The sequence below is a fragment of the Portunus trituberculatus genome, chromosome 11 (assembly GCF_017591435.1).
Source record: "Portunus trituberculatus isolate SZX2019 chromosome 11, ASM1759143v1, whole genome shotgun sequence".
NCBI lineage: Eukaryota > Metazoa > Arthropoda > Malacostraca > Decapoda > Portunidae > Portunus > Portunus trituberculatus.
Genome location: NC_059265.1, coordinates 2182268 through 2195101, shown reverse-complemented (window position 1 = coordinate 2195101; position 12834 = coordinate 2182268). Strand labels below are relative to the sequence as shown.

Below are 12834 nucleotides of genomic sequence, written 5' to 3'. Positions count from 1 at the left end.
TCTCCTCATTGGTCTCTTTAATTTTCTCATCACCCAGTCTGTAATCCCAGTTTGGTCTGTATCTACTTCTTCCCATTTTCATAACATGGGTCTTGTCTATATTAAATTCCATCAGCCACTCTACTCCACTCATATATTTTATCAAGATCTTCCTGTAACTTGTTACAATCTTCCACATTCTTTGCGGACGATACTAAAATTATGAGGAGAGCCTCATAATTTTAGTATCGTCCGCAAACATGTTCATATAACTGTCAATTCCTACTGGCATATCATTAACATAAATAAAAAAACATGATGGGACCCAGCACTGACCCTTGTGGAACTCCACTGGTTACCTTCTTCCACTCGGACTTCTTTCCTCTCACCACTGTTCTCATTTCTCTTCCCATTAAGTAATTTTCCATCCATTTTGCTAGTTTATCATTTACTCCTCCAGTCATCTTTAGTTTCCACATCAGTCTATTGTGTGGTACTTTATCAAAGGCCTTTCTCAAGTCCAGGTAGATAGCATCCACCCATCCCTCTCTATGTTGCAGTATGTCAGTCACTCTTGAATAAAAACATAATAAATTGGATACACACAATCTTCCTTTTCTGAAACCAAACTGCCTTTCACTCAGAATGTTTTCACTTTCTAGATACTCACTCCACTTAGCTTTAATTACTTCTTCACATACCTTGCACAATATACTAGTCAACGATACTGGTCTATAATTTAGCGGTTCCATTCTACTACCATTCTTATATATAGGCACAATGTCATCTCTTTTCCACTCTTTCGGGACTAATCCTGTTCGTATGGAGGTATCCACAATATCAAATATGTGTGTGTTTGTGTGTGTGTGTGTATTTACCTAATTGTAACATACGGGAAAAGAGCTATGCTCGTACTGTCCCGTCTCCATATCTACTAATGTCCAGCTTTTTCTTAAAATCATGAATATTCCTTGCGTTGACCACTTCCACGTCTAAACTATTCCATGCTTCCACCCTTCTATGAGGGAAGCTATATTTTTTCACATCTCTCCTATAAGTGGCCATTTTTAGTTTTTTCCCATGCCCTCTCGACATTCTTTCATTCCACATACATTTTTTCCATGCCAATCATCACTCTGTATATTGCTATCAGGTCTCCCCTTTCTCTTCTGTTTTCCAGGGTCGGAAGTTGCATTCTGTTCAGTCTGTCTTCATAAGGCAAATCTCTTAAGTCAGGCACCATTTTTGTTGCAGCCCTCTGTACTTTCTCTAGTTTCCTTATGTGTTTCTTTAAGTTCGGAGCCCACTGTATTGTTGCATATTCAAGCCTCGGTCTTATCATTGCAGTAATTATTTTCTTCATCATTTCTTCATCTAAATATACGAACGCCACTCTTATGTTCCTCAATAAGTTCAATACTTCTCCAATTATTTTGTTTATATGTCTTTCTGGCGATAGGTCATTGGTAATTGTCACCCCAAGGTCTTTTTCTTCATGACTGGTTTTATGTCTTCATTTCCTATCTTGTACATACTCCTGATTCTTCTTTCACTCTTGCCAAACTCTAATTTCTTGCATTTTGTCGTGTTGAACTCCATTTGCCATGTACAGCTCCATTTCCATATTCTGTCCAAGTCTTCCTGGAGTAGTTCGCAATCTTTGTCACATCTCACTTTTCTTAACAATTTTGCATCGTCTGCAAATAGGCTCACATAACTGGACACCCCATCCACCATGTCATTTATGTAGACCGCGAACATTACTGGTGCCAACACTGATCCCTGTGGAACTCCACTCTCCACCAAGCCCCATTCTGATGGTCTGTCCTTAATTATTGTTCTCATTTCTCTTCCTACCAAAAGTCTTCCATCCATTTTAGTAAACTGCCATGCACTCCTCCTACCATTTCAAGTTTCCAGATCAGTCTCCGGTGTGGTACCTTATCAAAGGCCTTTTTTAAATCCAGATATATTCCATCAGCCCAACCATCTCTTTCCTGTATTACATCTATCACCCTCGAATAGTAACATATCAGGTTTGTCGTGCATGAACGCCCTTTTCTAAAACCAAATTGACACTCACAAAGTATGTCATTTTTCTCCAAGAAGTCTGTCCATCTATTCTTCACCACCCTCTCACACATCTTAGCTACCACACTTGTAAGTGACACTGGTCTATAGTTCAATGGGTCTCTCTTGTTACCTGATTTATAAATTGGGACAATGTTAGCTCTTTTCCAGTCTTGGGGCACTACACCTTCCCTTAATGAGGCATCAATTACTTCACAAACTTTTTCTGCCAGTTGCTCCTGCATTCTCTTAAAATCCATCCTGATACCCCATCAGGTCCCACAGCTTTTCTCACTTCTAAACTCCCCATCATATTCTTGATCTCCTCCACAGTTACTTGAAACTCCTTCATAATCCCTTTCTGTTCCATTACCAGTGGTTTGTCAAAAGCAGTCTCCTTTGTGAATACCTTCCGAAAGCATCCATTCATAGCCTCTGCCATTTCCCTGGGATCCTCACTGCATACTCCATTTACTTCTAAACTTTCAATACTTTCTCTATTTTTGATGTTGTTGTTCACATGTCTGTAAAAAAGCCTTGGTTGGTCTTTACATTTATCAATTATATCCTTTTCTTGTTTCTTTCTTTCTTCTCTTCTAATCAACACATATTCATTTCTTGCTCTTTTGTAACTTTCCCACTGCTTAATCCGTCTTTTCCTTCTCCACCTCTTCCATGCATCCTCTTTTCTTGTTCTAGCCTTTTCACATATATCGTTAAACCAGTCCTGCTTTCCAACTTCTCTATGTTGTCTTATTGGTACAAATTTTTCTCACCTTCTTTGTATATTTTTATAAATTCCTTCCACTTTTCATTTGCTCCTTAGCACTCTTGAATTTCATCCAATTTGTCTCTTGAAAGAATTTCTTTAGGTTTCCAAAATCTGTCTTGGCATAATTCCATCTTCCCACTTTATATTCTTCATTTCTTCTAGATTTCTCTTCATCTATCACCTTGAACTCCAAAACTGCATGATCACTCTTTGCTAAAGGGCACTCCACCTTCATCTCCTCAATGACCATTGGCTCTGTACTAAAGACCAAGTCCAGTCTTGACGATGCTCCCTCTCCTCCAAACCTAGTATCTTCTTTGACCCACTGAGTTAACACATTTTCCATTGCCAGTGTCAATAGTGTATTTCCCATGTTGTCTCTGATCCTTCCATTGACCAGTCCTCCCAACACACCTCTTTACAATTAAAATCTCCCATCATTATAGTTCGTTCACAGCCACCCAACATTTCTTCCAGACATGTTCCTGTATCACTTATCATTTCTTCATATTCCTGTACTGACCATGCATTTGTCTTAGGTGGTACGTACACCACTATGTAGTGCCTCTTTTTCCTTCATTAGTTTCTGCTCTGATCTTTAGCACTTCTGCCTTTCCCATACCTTCTTTCACTTGATCCACCTTTATATCTTTTTAACCAGCAACATCACTCCTCCTCCCATCTTACCTACTCTATTTCTTTTCCAAACATTATATTTCCTTCTCCAACCATCATCAGGTCTTCTCCTCTCTCAGTTTTGTTTCAGTAAGACCCACAATATCTGGGTTCTTGTCCCTCAAGTAATCGTTGAGTTCTAAAATCCCGATATCACTCCATTTATGTTGGAATACATTACATTCCTCTCATACGTAAGTTTCTTTAGTCCTTTCTTGCTGTACTTTTCTGGGTTATGAACCACTTCCTCAGTCTCATATCCAAGATTCTCCAGAAAACTCTTTCTTCTCCTCTTCTGTCCTCTCTTCATTTTTTTTCAAAGCCTCCTTTCTCAACTCATTTAACATTTCTCTTTCCTTTTCACCGAGATCTCTTCTCAACCAAATCTTCCTTGTTGTTTCCTGCTGGGCTAGCCTCCATGACTTCTCCACCAATTCATCTACATCCTTTTGTGACTTAAGTTTGATTCTTATTGGCCTCATACCTTCTCCTGTGAACTTTCCAATTCTATGGAAGTCCTCTATTTCTTGTACTAGGTCTTTTCCTCCTCCTGCACCACATTAATGATATTATTCATCACCTTTTTATGTTTTTCTCTCTCCATTTTACTCGGTGTCTTATCCTCCTCCACACCAAATATCACCACACATCTCTTTTTGTCTACAGTTTCCCTCACCAATGTCTCATTTGACTTAATAACCTTCACCACTTTCTCAGCAATCTTCTCTTCTATGATCTGTTGATCTATAATTTCAGCAAGGCCCAAAGTTTTCTCCCCAGACTCTTTGATTTCCTTTTCCAGACTTGCAACTTTGTAATTTACCTCCTTTCTTTCCACTTCCTGACTTTTTTTCCATTCAGCCTGCTTCTCCATCACTTTTCCTAAAGATTCTCCACATTTGTCGCAATTCACTTTAATTAACTTAACTTCCTCTTTCAGTACTGCATTTTCTTTCTTCATTTCAGCGCACTCTTTCATTACATTGTCATAACTCGTTTCCAGGCCCCCATACTTTTCAAACAGTTTTTCAATTTTACCTTCCAACTCCAGAATTTTCTTCACATAAACGCTCTTCTCCATTATTCCTTGAAATCCTGTGAAGTCTGATTCATCCTTCGAGTTCACGGCCGCCATGTTGCGCAGATGTAAACAATCTTCAGCTGATGGCTCAAACGCAGGCTACAGTTTATATTCACCTTCCCTGGACATTATTTTGCTAATCAACAGTTAACATGACTATATGGAGACGGGACAAACATTACAAGCTCCTTTCCCACCTTGGTTACTCTTAGGCAATGGTAACTGTAGAATTAGAGAGAGAGAGAGAGAGAGAGAGAGAGAGAGAGAGAGAGAGAGGGTGTCTGTGGTGGGCTGAAAGAGAGGTGGTGGTGGGCTAAGAGAAAGAGAGTGAGGGGAGGGTGTCCGTGGTGGGCTGAAAGAGAGAGAGAGGTGGTGGGCTAAGGGAGAGAGATAAGACCATTTTATTGACATCAGGAAGGGTGTATGGAGGGCAGAAGATTAATGGCCACAGTCTTCACTATTTAAACCCCCACATGAGTTTGTGAAGCTGTAGAAAATCACCAAATAGTCACCAGAATGAATAGGGAGACTCATGTTTTTTAGGGCATTTTAAGACAGTTTGTCATGTTTTTAGGACATTTTACGACAGTTTGGGTAGGATGAGACCATTTTATTGACATCAGGAAGGGTGTATGGAGGACAGAAGATTAATGGCCACAGTCTTCACTATTTAAACCCCCACATGAGTTTGTGAAGCTGTAGAAAATCACCAAATAGTCACCAGAATGAATAGATAAATGGACAGATAGAAAGATAAATAGATAGATAAATAAAATAAATCAACTCGTAGATCGATAAGATGTGTATATTCTTTTACTTATGATCACTTCACTGTGGTATATTGCCAGAAATACTCATAGATCAAGAAAAGAGGCGATAGAAATAGAGAACGAGGGAAATATCTGAGTGTGTTCTGAGTGTTTTTGCAGTAAAGAGGCAAGTTTTAGGAGATGTGACTTGCTTCCTTCAGCCAAACATGTGTCACAACGCAGTCACCAGTCTGACATTTCATAGCCGTGGTCACTTCTTCCCGATATACCTTTCAAATATCTCGATTTCTCTTTCCTTTTCCCGCGCTATATCAAAACACTCCCTGTAAACGTAGAAGCTCTTTCATGTATACTGCCTTTCTATAACCACAGCAGGGCAATACAACGAAAAGAAAAGATGAAAAATAAAGAATAAATCAATATGTGCAATTTATAGAAGTAGTGTCTCATTAATAATAGATTTAGTAAGTTATTATACACATTTATACTAAGGATCATCACAAACACACCCGCCCCTACACGTCAACCGGGAGGACCAGTTGTGTTGTTGTTGTTGATGGTGGTGGTGTGTCCTATCTTGCCATACACCCATACACACCCACACACCCATACACAGCCATACATACTTAAAAACACACTTATATACCTCAAACACTCGCAAACACAGCCATACATACACTCATATACCTCAAACACAGCCATACGTACACTTATATACCTCAAACACTCGTAAACACAGCCAAACACACCCACACCCGTGGTGGTATTTAGTGTTAGTCCTCAGTCTTGCCACACACACACACACACAGACAAACATGCCCCCAAACACTCGTAAACACCAAATAACACACACAGACATAAATGTGCAGTGTTTAGGAGCACCAAGCAGTGAGTGAGACAGCAGTACACGGTGTCATCGTACACCACAACCCTCCACTGAAAACAGTGTGACTTGTGCCCAGGTGTTGAGGAAGGCGATTGGTAAAAGTTTTGGGTGTGTTTGGGGGTATTTTGAGTGTGTTTTGCGTCATTTTTTGTGTGTTTCTAGTGCGTTTTGAGGCATTTTGAGGTGTTGCAAGGTGTTCTGAGTATGTTTTGCAGTAAAGAGGCAAGTTTTAGGAGATGTGACTTGCTTCCTTCAGCCAAACATGTGTCACAATGCAGTCACCAGTCTGACATTTCATAGCCGTGGTCACTTCTTCCCGATATACCTTCATTTTGTTGTGGTGAGCTGATAAAGGCAACACATGGACTCAGAGCCCCTGCCCCAGCTGTTCCTGCCTCCCTCTCCCGGGTGTAGCCCACCCCGGTCCCCTCCGCTCTCCTCCCGAGCCCCGCCTCCCGGGCCACCAGCAGGTTTCTATACTTTTTTCACATATTTGCTAATGATAATATTACGCTTCCATGGTGTGTTTTTATGGTTCCTATAAATACTGCGTTGTGTTTGAAGAGTGTTCCGCGCCAGAGTTTGGTAAATATGGGGCGTTTAGTGGTGTTTTATGGCGTGTATAAATGTCTTTTCAACGGCCAAATTTTCCATCTGCTTTTTTGAGTTTTTTTATTTGAAGGTGTAAGTGGGCCTTTATGGTGGCAAAGAGTCGTCTGTGCTGATTTAGGCGTGAAATCAACCCATTGAGTCAAATATGTGGACTTTAAAATGGTGTTTGGTCCCGTTAAACGTAAGTTTTATATTTTGTATTTGATTTAATTACGTTTTTGGTTGACGGTCTAACTCGGTGTCCAATGCCTTAAAAGAAAGCTCAGACTGTGTCAAGTGTGTTAAAATACTCGCCAAGTGAAAATGGCTGGACTTGACAAGAGTTTTTGATGAGTTTGGATTTGAATGGTTTTGTTTGCCATAAATAAGTTTCATTGGTTCACTTCTGGTCCTAGCTAACTGTTGGACGCCTGAGAAGAGAGTTTATATTGTCTAATATTTTTCAAAATAAATATAAAGTGGAAATGGGTGGACGTTTTTGAGTTTCATGAGTGCAAATGATTTTATAATTTATAATATAGTTAATTTACACAATTCTTTGAAACTAGTTAGGCAGGAGATGTTTTATGTTGTGGATGTTAGTTAAAGTTTGTTCACAGTCGTAAAATGTCAAGCATTCGGCCGTGGCTTCGTTTTTTCTATGGGTCAATTTTCAAATTATTTACGTAATTTAGACGAGTCTCCGCTGGTCCCGCGCATTCTGTGACGTCACAGGCCTTGGGCTGGCGTCCCTCCCTCCCAGCCGCCCAGTTCGTCAGTATTTTGCCTAATATCTAGTGATTTCTACGTGTTTGCGTGTGTTTCAGGGCTCTGGTGTGTAGATAATAATGGTAGAAGGAAGAAGAAAGGAGAAATAAAGGAGGAGGAGGAGGAAGGAAGGAGAAAAGTAGGAGGAAGAGGAGGACCAGCCAAGGCTGCCAAGCCACTTCCTCAATATTTTGCCTAATATCTAGTGTTTTCTGAGTGTTGTGGTGTGTTTCTAGGCTCAGGCGTGTAGATGGAAGCAACAGAAAGACTAAAAAGGGAAACAGAGGAGGAGGAATGAGAAAGGGAAGCGGAAGAAGAGGAGGAGTCAAGCCACAACATTTAGGTAAGTCACCCTTGTAATGTTGCCGTTCTTTACAATGCTTTTTGGTGTAGTGGTGGGTATATTTGGGGTATTTTAAGTGTGTTTGGCAGTATTGCAGAGTGTTTTAGGTGTTATAAGTATGTTTTCAGTGTGCGTTGGATGTATTGAGGCATATTTGACGTATCTTGAGTGTGGTGTGGAAGTGTTTGAGTATTGGCGTGTGTTTTGAGTGTGTTTGGGGGCATTTTGAGGGGTTATCATGTATTTTGCGACAGTTTTGAGTGTTTGAAGAGCTTTGGGTGTGTGTGGGAGTGATTTGGGTGTATATTGGGTTTTTGTAGTGAGTTGTGTGCGTGTTTGGCAGCCTTTTAAGGTGGTGTATGGTGTCTCAAGTGTGTTTTAGGACGATTTGAAGTTGTTTTGGTGTGTGGCGCGTGTGTTGGGTGTGTGTAGAGGCTGTTTTTGTTTGCATTGGGTGTTTCTAGTGAGTTTTGGCTGTTTATTAGTGTTTGAAAGTGTTGCATGGTGTTTTGAGTGTGTCTGGATTAGTTTTGAGTGGTTTGGGTGTGTGTAGAGGTTGTTTTGGTGTATTCTGGGTGTTTATAGTGAGTTTTGGGTGTGTTTATTGGTGTTTTGAGTGTTTTAAGTGGTTTGGGTGTGTATAGAGGTTGTTTGGTGTATTCTGGGTGTTTGTAGTGAGTTTTGGGTGTGTTTATTGGCGTTTTAATTTGTTGCATGGTGTTTTGAGTGTGTTTGTGTTAGTTTTGAGTGTTTTGGGCGTGTGTTGGTGGTGTTTTGGTGTATTCTGGGTTTTTGTAGTGAGTTTTGGTTGTGTTTATTGGTGTTTGAAAGTGTTGCATGGTGTTTTGAGTGTGTTTGTGTTAGTTTTGAGTGTTTTAAGTGTTTTGGGTGTGTTTTGAGCGTGTGTTGGGTGTGTAGAGGTTATTGTGGTGTGTAATAGTGTTTTTTTAAAGATTTTTGGGTGTGTTTATTGGTGTTTCAAAGTGTTACATGATGTTTTGAGTGTGTTTGTGCAAGTTTTGAGTGTTTTATGTGGTTTGAGTGTCAGAGGATGTCAAAAATACATTCAAAATAAGAAAAAGACAAAAATATAATAAGAAAACAACGGGAAAATATAAAAAGCTTAAAAATTCATAGAAAAAATAAAAGAAACACGTAAAAATAAAGAAAATAAGGTAAAAGTAATAATGTAAATGAATACCCGTTGAAAAGGCGGAATTGTGTGTTTTGCTCCCGATTTTTTTTTTTTTGTTGATTTCGTTCTTTGTTGTTTTAGCAGGATGTACGAGAACGACTGTAAGGTATGCAAAGGTGAGGTGAACAATAGGAGTAACTCCATCGCGTGTGAATGTTGTGGAGATTGGTACCACACGCGATGTGTGGGCCTTAAGGAAGCCAGCCAGAAGGTACTGAGGAACGACTTCCTAATAGGCCTATGCCCTGAGTGCCTAGACACTACCAGGGCATGGTGGGAGGAGAAACGGGTAGCAAAGGAAGAAGGAGGCACGGATGGAACAGGGGAAGGCCCTGACCCTAGTAGTCAAGGAGATGTGGAGGTGGAGGGGGGCGCCACAGGTGCGGTGACCCCACAGGAGTCCGACCACTCCTACAGCAACAAGGCTGTAACGGACTCCTGGTAACCGAGGGAAGGGGCAGTGAAGAGGTGATGGTGGAAAAGGACAGCAGTCTGGAGGAGGCAGGCAAGGAGCCAAAGGTACAGGAGGAGGCCAAGGGAGGGGCTAGGAGTAGGAGTGCACTAGATACCCCCAACCAGACACGGGCCAACAGCAGAGGTACCCAGGAGGCCAATAGTAAGAGAGGGAAGGAGGACCAGGGCAGTGTTGGGAGTAGAGGCAGGAGTGGCAGAGGTAAGGGCCATAGTGAGTCGGCATGGATGGGCATAGGTCGGCAATCCTGGCGACATATCCAGGATGGCAAGCGGCTATGGCTGAAGACAGGGAGCAAAGTTAGGAGGATGTGGCTGTTTGGAGATAGCCTGATGAGAGGAGTAGAGAAAGAGATATACTCCTGTCGAAAGGTGGGTATAGAGTGATGGACAAAAGCAGACCAGGGGCCAATATTCGGGTCATCCGTGAGGCGGTGATGAGCTCCCTTCACCAGATGGAGCCTGAAGACCTGGTGGTGGTAGAGGGAGGAGGAAACGGGCTGGAGGATATAGGAGGACGAGAGACAGTGAGAGTGATGGAGGAGATAGTCAGAGTGGTGGAGCGTAAAACACACAGGAGGCCCCTGGTGATGTGTATCCCTAAGAGGAGGGACAAGGAGGGTCAGGTCTTTGGCCGGGAGAGGAGATGGGTGAATGGAAAGGTAGTAGAAAGACTGGAAGACTGGAAATGTGATGGGATGCAGCTGTGGGAGAGGATGGACTGGAGGCAGGTGTGGACACAGGATGGCGTACACATGTCCACTATTGGAAAGGTGTGGGTGGCCTGGAACTTGGTGGAGTGGGCTCAGCGTTGGGAGGAAGGCAGCAGGGAATAGGACAGAATCCAGAGAGAAGGGGCAGGTGTTTGTATGAGAGAGGAGGACAGAAGCGTGAAAGAGAGCAGGTTACCGAGAGAAAGGGAACCTGCGGGAGGAGAGTGGGTAAATGTAAAAGGAAGAGGAGGTACCCACAGGGCGTCAGGATGCATGAGGATTGGGTGTGTGAATGTGAGAGGATGGGGCACTGGCAAGTTTGAGGATTTATGCAAGGAGCTGAATGAATGGAGCTTGGATGTGGTAGGTATCACGGAGACTCACCTGCGGGACGTGGTGCATATGGAAGGAAATGAGTTCGTCATGATAGGGAAAGGGCGTAGAAAACAGGATAAGTCCACAAAAAGGTGAGGAACCTGAGAGTGGAGGAGCTGGACATAGGAGACAGTGCTGAGAGTGAGGACGTGCTAGCTGTTCGAGTGGAGTGCAGGAGTGAAAGTGGCAGAGCTGAGAGGATAGTCGTAGTGGTAGTGTATATGACAGTGGAAGGCGACAGAGCAGTTAGGGAGAATGGCAGAAAATATAGTGTTTTGAAAAAGATTGCAAGAGAGTATGCTGGAGAGAGTGATTGTTATGGGAGACATGAATGCCCACATAGGTATGTTAGGTGAACAAATGAACAGGAACGGTGAGATGCTGGATGAGCTTGTGAATGAGGTGAGTTTGGAGAATCTCAATGAGACCCTGGCTGAAGGACGAGTGACTTGGAGTGGGAGGAACCAGGAGTCTGCGATTGACTACATGCTAGTGAATGGGAGAATGCGTGAAGTTGTTGACCGCATGTGGATTGATGAAGATGGGATGATTGACATAGTCTCAGACCATAACATGCTGGTGTTAGAGTGCAAGTTGAATGGAAGAGATGGAACAAATGCCAAGGCCAAGAGGAAAAAGTGGAGATTGAGAGATGTAGGATGGGAGAATTTCCAGGTGGACTTGAGTGAGAGGAGCTGGGAGGATGAAAGTCTAAGCGACGTGGATGAACTGAATGATAGATTTGTAGAAAATGTGAGGAATGCAGCAGTAAGCCAGATAGGGTATGCAAGAACAAGTGCCAGAAAGCATGCATGTAGGCCGTGGTGGAATAATGAGATCAGGGATGCTAGGAAGGAAAGGAAGAGACTGAATAGGGTGTGCAGACAGTTAAGAAAGAGGAGACATGAGAGTGAGGAAGCTGAAAGGGAGTACCTGAATGCATGGGCAGCGTATGTGAGTCAGCAGCGAATGACGAAGCGAAAGATAATGAATGCTAAAGTTACAAGTGAGAGAAGTGTGATTCAGTCCCTTAGAGAGAAAGGTATGGAAGGTGGGCGAGAATGGTATAGATTCCTGAGGGGTGAGGGGATGCCTAACAGTGAGAATGTGGAGAGCCTGAAGGTGAATGGGGCAGTGGTGACTGATAAGGAAGAAATGAGAAGGGCAATAAAAGAGTTTTGGGAAGAGATTGGAGGTGTAAGTGAGGTCTTTGATGTGGATGAAGGACATGTGTCACTGGAGAGAAAGGATGCAGATGAGTTGAATGAAAGGATCAGCAGGGAGGAGGTGGAGAAATGTGTGAAGAAGCAGAAGAATGGGAAGGCAGCAGGGCCGGATGAGATACCGTATGAAATGTACAAAATGGAGGAGAAGTAGTGATTGATAGGATGACTGAGTTGTTCAACCAGGTGTGGGAGGAGGAGAGAGTGCCGAGAATGTGGAATGAATGCAGGGTGACCTTGTTGCATAAGGGAGGATATAAGAGTAAGAATGAGTTGAGGAACTACAGGCCGATTGCGTTAGTTAACACAGTAGGCAAAGTGTTCAGTGCGGTGTTGAATGAGAGATTGTGCAAATGGATTGAGAGAGTTGGAGTGTTAGGCGAAGAGCAAAATGGATTCCGAGTGGACAGGAGAGCAGAAGACAATCTGTTTGTGGTGAATGAATTGATTGAGAGAAAGAAAAGGGATGGTAGCAAACTATACTTAGGTTTCCTAGACATAGAGAAAGCATATGATAGGGTAAACAGAGAAATGCTAGGTAGGGTGTTAGAAAAATTGGGTTAAGTGCAAAGATAGTTAACATAGTGAGAAGTATGTATGTGGATACAAGAGCTAAGTATAAACTAGGGATATAGAGACAGACTGGGTGAAGAGTGAAAGAGGAGTTAGGCAGGGTTGCATATTATCACCAACCCTCTTTAGCTTATATACAGAAGAATTGGCTGCTAGAATGAGGAGAATGAATGCAGGTGTAAATGTGGGAAATGATAAGATAGGTGTGCTCTTGTATGCAGATGATGTTGTAGTCATGAGTGAGTCGGCAGAAGAGCTACAGAGTATGCTTGATGTAGTAGATGGGTATGGAAGAGATTTTGGAGTGAGATTTAGTAGTGAAAAGAGTAAGGTAATGGTTGTGCATAGG

At 42.3% G+C, this 12834-nt stretch overlaps 2 protein-coding genes across 3 annotated transcripts in view; one reads left to right on the top strand and one right to left on the bottom strand.

The window, feature by feature from the left end:
- LOC123502281 overlaps positions 1 to 12834 on the top strand; it is a 409114-nt gene that overhangs the window by 323510 nt on the left and 72770 nt on the right. The gene's annotated exons all lie outside the window — the stretch shown is intronic.
- The window catches only part of LOC123502275, a 487861-nt gene that overhangs the window by 465722 nt on the left and 9305 nt on the right, over positions 1 to 12834 (bottom strand). The gene's annotated exons all lie outside the window — the stretch shown is intronic.